This window comes from Camelina sativa, chromosome 17 (assembly GCF_000633955.1).
Source record: "Camelina sativa cultivar DH55 chromosome 17, Cs, whole genome shotgun sequence".
NCBI classification, from domain to species: Eukaryota; Viridiplantae; Streptophyta; class Magnoliopsida; order Brassicales; family Brassicaceae; genus Camelina; species Camelina sativa.
Window position 1 is genome coordinate 22,845,292 of NC_025701.1, and position 6,966 is coordinate 22,852,257.

Sequence of the window (6,966 nt, forward strand, 5' to 3'; positions counted from 1 at the left end):
AAGAAAGACGGATCATGGAGGATGTGCGTTGACTGTCGAGCCGTCAACAACATCACTATCAAATACCGCCACCCCATTCCACGCCTTGATGACATGCTAGACGAGTTTAGCGGCGCCAGTGTCTTCTCAAAGATCGATCTGAAGAGCGGCTACCATCAAGTTCGGATGAAGGAGGGTGACGAGTGGAAAACGGCCTTCAAGACAAAACAGGGTTTGTACGAATGGCTGGTAATGCCATTCGGTCTTTCTAACGCCCCCTCTACCTTTATGCGTCCTATGAACCATGTTTTGAGATCGTTTATCAATAAGTTCAGGGTGGTTTATTTTGATGATATATTGGTATATAGCTCTAGTTTGACTGATCATGTAAAACACCTAGAGGCTGTCTTGATTACCCTCCGCGAAGAGCAACTCTACGCAAACTTGAAAAAGTGCGTGTTTGCTGCTGATGAATTGGTCTTTTTAGGCTTTGTTGTGAGTTCGCAGGGCCTCAAGGTGGATGGAGAGAAGATACGCGCAATAGAGGAGTGGCCCACGCCCACGAGCATCACTCAAGTCCGGTCGTTCCACGGCCTAGCCAGTTTTTACCGGAGGTTTGTGCGAGATTTCAGTACGATCGCCGCGCCTCTCACCTCCGTGATCAAGAAGAACAGCGAGTTTCGATGGGGAGAGGAACAAGACAAGGCGTTCACCGAGCTCAAGAAACGCCTCACGCAAGCACCCTTGCTTACATTGCCCGACTTCAACAAAACTTTTGAGGTTGAGTGCGATGCGTCGGGAGTTGGAGTCGGAGCTGTCCTGACTCAAGGAGGCAAACCGGTGGCGTACTTTAGTGAGAAGCTTAGTGGAGCTACGCTTAATTACCCTACGTATGACAAGGAGTTATACGCCCTCGTTCGTGCCATGGAGGTTTGGCAACATTATCTATTGGCGAGAGAGTTTGTGATTCACACTGATCACGAAACTCTCAAGCACCTCCGCGGCCAGACCAACCTCAAGAGACGTCATGCGAAATGGTTGGAGTTCATTGAGTCGTTTCCATACGTCATTAAGTACAAGAAGGGCAAGGAGAACGTAGTCGCCGACGCCTTGTCGAGACGGCATGCACTAATCACCACAATGGACGCGCGCGTATTGGGTTTTGAAAGCATCAAAGATGCTTATGCTGGAGATGCTGAGTTTGGAGATTGCTTCCAGAACCATGGGAAAGGAATCTACACCGAGTTCTACATTCACGAGGGTTTCCTGTTCAGAGGTCGAAGGCTGTGTATACCAAATGGTTCTATCCGGGAGTTGCTAGTTCGTGAAGCCCATAGTGGAGGTTTAGCGGGTCATTTTGGCATCACCAAGACCTTGGCCGTGCTCAAGGAGCATTTTTACTGGCCAAAGATGCGAAGTATGGTAGAGAAGCACGTCGGCCGTTGCATAGCTTGTCGCACCTCCAAGTCGACAACTCACCCGCATGGCCTCTACATGCCTTTGCCCGTGTCCACCGCACCATGGATCGATCTCTCCATGGATTTCATCCTCGGCCTACCCCTCTTAGCGCATAAAGATAGTATCATGGTGGTTGTTGATAGGTTCTCGAAGATGGCTCACTTCATTTCGTGCAATAAGAACAATGATGCTGTGCAATTGGCGAACTTATTCTTTAGTCAGGTCGTAAGGCTTCATGGCGTTCCGCGCACCATCATATCCGATCGGGATCCCAAGTTCCTTGATCACTTCTGGCGAACTATTTGGCGCAAGCTCAGAACGAAGTTACTGTACTCCACCGCGGCTCACCCTCAGACCGACGGCCAAACGGAGGTCGTCAACAGATCAATAGGCGCCTTACTCCGCACAGCTATCGCCAGCAACAAAGGCTCCTGGCTCGAGTGCATTCCGATCATCGAGTTTGCATACAACCAAGCGGTGCATTCAGCTACGAAAAGGTCGCCATTCGAGGTCGCATACGGATTCAAGCCTTTGACGCCCCTGGATCTCCTCCCTATACCACCGAATGAAGCCGAGAATCAAGACGGAGTCGCACGAGCAGAAATGGTCAAGGCTTTGCACGAGGAGGTCCGAGCCAACATAGAGCGAAGGAACGAGCAGTATGCACGCTTCCTCAACCGAGGACGTAAACCGATGCTGTTCAAACCTGGTGATTGGGTCTGGTTACACTTAAGGCCGGAGAGGTTCCAGCAGAAACGCAAGGACAAGCTCAGCCCGCGAGGAGATGGCCCATTCCGAGTCATCGAGAAGATCAACGATAACGCCTACCGACTTGAGCTTCCAGGTGAGTTTGGTACATCCACCTCATTCAATGTCACTGACCTCGTTCCGTTTGATGTAGGTGAAGACGAAGATGTTTTGGGGACAAAACCTTTTCAAGGGGGAGGGAATGATGTGATCGCAGGACGCGACCTCAGCCAAGAAGACCAAGACACGCCGGACGCGACCGAGACGCCTGACCAAGACGCATCGGACGCGACCAGGGCAACCTCTTCAAACGTGGCCAAGGCTCCAACGATCCTTCCCGGAGCCACCACACGTTCCAAGAGCTCAGCAAAGGCGGCCAAACAGCGGCTCAACCTATTTGTCCGAACCTACGTCCGACACCAGCCACCCAACGAAGACTCCGAAGGCTCAGTCCGCTTAGTCTTCACTCTTACCCAAGAGTGAAGACGGTCAAGTCGTTAAGCGAGGAAGTGTACTCTTTTTCCTCACTCCGGGTTTGTCCCAATGGGTTTACCGGAGGAGGTTTTAACGAGGCATGGAGCTAAACGCAAAACGCCTAAAGGCTAAGTTGCTTCACGCGCAAGGCCAAGGCGGTTATCTCTCTTTCCCTCTTATTTTTGGTTTAATTTTGAACTTGAGAATATTCTCTTTTGATCCTATGTTTGTGAACGTTGGAGAGTGTTTGTGGCTAAGCGTGTTAGTCAAAAGGTGGCGATGTGTTCTCTTTGTAAAGGGGACACGTCAAAAGGACGATGTGCGGATCAAGATGAATCCGTGTGTCCTTAAGCTCCTATCTAGACCTAGCTATTTAAACTCTCTTTAAGCCCTTGTTCCTCCTTAGACTTGTATGAAAATAAAACTTATCCTCAAGAAAGATTATTGAAACTTGTCTCACTCTTCTCTTTCTTCAATCCAGGATTGAACCTTGAGAAAACCCTAACAAGACGCGAACCGGGTTCGCCCTTGTTGGCGACCGTATCAAGAGGAGAGCCAAACCTCTTGTGTCGTCAATCGACCCATCCGTATTTTCCATCATCACGTTTCCATCTGTCCTCTTTCATCTTTCTAGAGTCCCCTCGAACCATCTCAAATCGTTCCCGCTATTGTTACCCTCGAAAACATCCACCCGCTCGTCCCGCATCCGTACTGTCCGATTGAACCGTTCGTGGCTTCCCGGAGTATCTCTCGAACGGCTCGTTTGAATCCCTTCAAACTCCGTTTCCATCGTTTGATTTTCCCCTAGATCCGAAGCCAAGAACCTCGGTCGTGAACAGCTTCACCGATTGAAAGTTGGTCGAGAGCTCAAGCCGCGTCCGTACCGCGATCGTAGACGACCGCGTCCGGCGGTCACATCACTACTACTCTTAAATCCTTGTAGATCAGTTTCTTCACCTCCTCTAAGAATCCCAAAACTCTCGGGATTTTCATACGCTAGATCCAGCCGATACGGATGGCGTAATCTCGAACCCTTTTCCAACGGAATGCTATCATCGTGAAGCAGAGCCGGCGGAGTTACGGTGGCGGCTGCATCGGTGGAAGGAGTGATGACGGAGGAGATGAAGCTGATTCAATCGGCGTCACCTACTTGGAAATCCGCCGTGGATAACAATTTGTTGATTTTTGTTCTCGGTTCACCGCTTCTTGTTATTGGATTGTCCGCTTCTGGGATCGCCGCCGCGTTTTTGCTCGGTACTCTTACTTGGCGGGCTTATGGCTCTGCTGGTTTCCTCTTAGTCGATGCTTACTTTGTCATAGTAAGTGCAATTGTTATATAACTTGATCCGTAATTTGATCCCCTGACTCTGTTAAACATAGAAATCAAAATCACATTCTTTGTTTATCTGCTTGAATGATTTTAAAGCTTATAATTTACTAATCTAATGTTGAATTTGATATTGAGCTTTGATATTACAGAGCTAGTTTGTCTGATCATGTTCAACTTTGAGAAACTTTTTCTTTACTATACATATACAAATTTGCTTGAAGTTTTAGATTTTTAACATCAGAGCTGAAAATAATCTATATTATGAAAGATGGCCAACTCTCTCCATCTGAGTGACACATCAGCAGTGAAGAGAGTGCCACTTGTCTATCCTCATTAAAAGCAAAAAGACCTATTCATGTATTTTGTTCTTTTTTATATTACAAAAACAGTTTTAATATTTACATAAAAAAATTAGAGAGGCTTATAACATTTCCCAAAAAAGTAGATGCATCACCAAAAGACAAAAAAAGTATCGGGATTGAATCAAGAGCCACTTCTTCCTCTCAGCGTAAACCATGAATCTATAGATATATGGTTTAGGAGTCATAATTTTGTCAATAGTTTGAAGAGTTGCAGCAGTGATAGACATATTTGTTAATATTGTAGAGAAATTCATGAAAGTTTGTCCCTAAATTTTTTTTTTTGATGAAGAAGATTGAAGTTTTGTTCACTATCAAATGGAAGATAATTGAATAAAATTGTAGAATGTTGGTTTAGCAGAATACAGAGACAAAGAGGAAGGAGTTTTCATATTCTAATATTTAGAAGTTGTCAAAAATAAAATTAAATGAAATTCTTATAAATAAATAAAAAATTCTAGAGTTATATTCAAGAAATTGAAGAGCTAACATGAAAGGAAGATGTCTATCTTGATCAATCTTGATAAATTAAAATGTTAGTAGTTCATAGTATATAACTGAGAAGCTAAAAAACTCTTTGTTACAAAATATGCATCTTTAGATTAAGCTTTCATTTGGAATATTTTTTTTTAGAAGTTTTAGACAAGAATTGTAAAATGGTTAAGCTTTCAAAATAAAGTTGTCTATGCATGTATCTAATAATTCAATTGCAAAATGAAAAAAGCTATTTGAAGTAAAAAAAAATATCAAAATCAAATTATATTTTTCAAGATTTCCACAATTAAAAAATAGATAAACTCTACATAACAAAATCAAATTAGTAGCAAAATTGTTTAAAAAGCGGTAAGCTATAAGCCCGCGCATAGCGTGGGTATTCATCTAGTAGCACTAAATTTGCGATTGACTCTGGTTTAGATGATTTACAATGTCACAGGGAACAACGGCAACAAAGGTTAAAATGTCGGAAAAGGAAGCACAAGACGTGGCCGAGAAGAGAAAAGGTAGAAGAGGACCCTGCAGTGTTATGGTTAAAGTGCTGCTGGTTGTGTCTGTGCTTTTCTTTCAATATATCTAGTGGGAGGACCAGCTTTTTCTCAGCTTTTCCGGCTTGGTTTTGTTTCTAGTTTTTGTACCAAAGTGTCTGACACTGTCTCTAGCGAGTTAGGAAAAGCGTATGGAAAAACAACGTGAGTAATGCTATTGTTATCCGCCTTATCATCTCTTCTGTAATGGTTTGTGTCTGTTTCCTGTTTTAAGTATGTCAAAGACTTGTCTTGACATAACATGAAACCAATTGAAAACTGAATTGATCTGCATTCATTTTCTCCTCTTACTAACTGCTGCAATTTTGGAGGTATTTAGCCACAACATTCAAGATTGTACCAAGAGGAACCGAGGGAGCTTTGAGTATTGAAGGAACACTGGCTGGAATTTTAGCATCATTTTTTCTTGCCTCTGTTGGCTGTTTCCTGGGTCAGGTAATAGAGGTTATCAAATCTATTGTTGAGAAATGAAGGCATCTATGTTATTTGCTCCAAAAATATATTCCCTTTTCACTTCTTCTTCATGTTGATAAAGGTCATTCCTAGTTGATTAGTGAAAAATGGTTATTGTTCCGTTAAATCTTTCTAAGTTTGTATAGAGTGGAATTCATATAGATGGAAGCCTGTTTATAGTGAAAGCAAAGACTCATGTAGTATATTGCTCAGTGAAACTTTTCTGGCACAAACGTTTACAGGTGCTTATCTTGGTTTGACTGGAAAAAGGATCTCCACACCATCAGATGCACTATTCGTTGGTCTTGGGACACATTATGTACCATCTGAAAAGGTAACTTCATTAAAGGAAGACATTATGTAGGTTACTTCTACGATCAGGTGTTGTATTTTAAGATTCTTCTTGTTTACATTACAATGTTTTGTCTCTGTGATAATAACAGGTTCTCGAATACCTCTTGTTGTAGAAAAGAGTTTACTTGTTTTTTGAGTATGGCGCTAGAGGTCAGCTTTACAAGGAGCTTCTAAAATGCAAGTACTTCAGCGAACGTCGAGCAGCAAAGAAGGTAACATTAAAAAGAAGGTAACATTACAAAACTTTTTTAAACTAGAATCCGATTGATTGTTGACATTGATTTCTTGTTTGATTTGTAGTATTGTAGAATGGTAGTAAGCTGTTTGATTTCCGATTGATTGTTGACATTGATTTCTTGTTTTAAGTCTTGTTTGTAGAATAAAAATATATTGCTTTATTAATGGTTATGTTTTAAGTTTTGCTTGAGGTCTTGCTTTGTTGTTGACATTGATAGCTTCTTTTGTCACACTTAAACACAAATTGGTAGGTAGTTGTAAAAGTTAAACACTTATTGTGAATCAGTCTCAATGCTTGGTAGTTAAGAACTTACAAAATGCTTGGTAGTTAAGCACTTACTAAATGCTTGGTAGTTGTCACACTTAAACACAAAACACATTTTTAAACCTAACCTTAAAGCTTTACAATAAACCCAACTACCAAACTCTTCCTTCTCCTTCAATGTTTAAATGGTCTCGGAGATTTTCTATTTTCTATGGTTCTCTATCCCTCAACCCAATTCTTCTTCTCTCCATCTTTCATAGACTTTAG

The 6,966-nt window shown here is 42.5% G+C and overlaps 1 pseudogene; it reads left to right on the forward strand.

Moving 5' to 3' along the window:
- Positions 1 to 6,562, forward strand: part of LOC104759739 — a 10,120-nt pseudogene extending 3,558 nt beyond the window's left edge.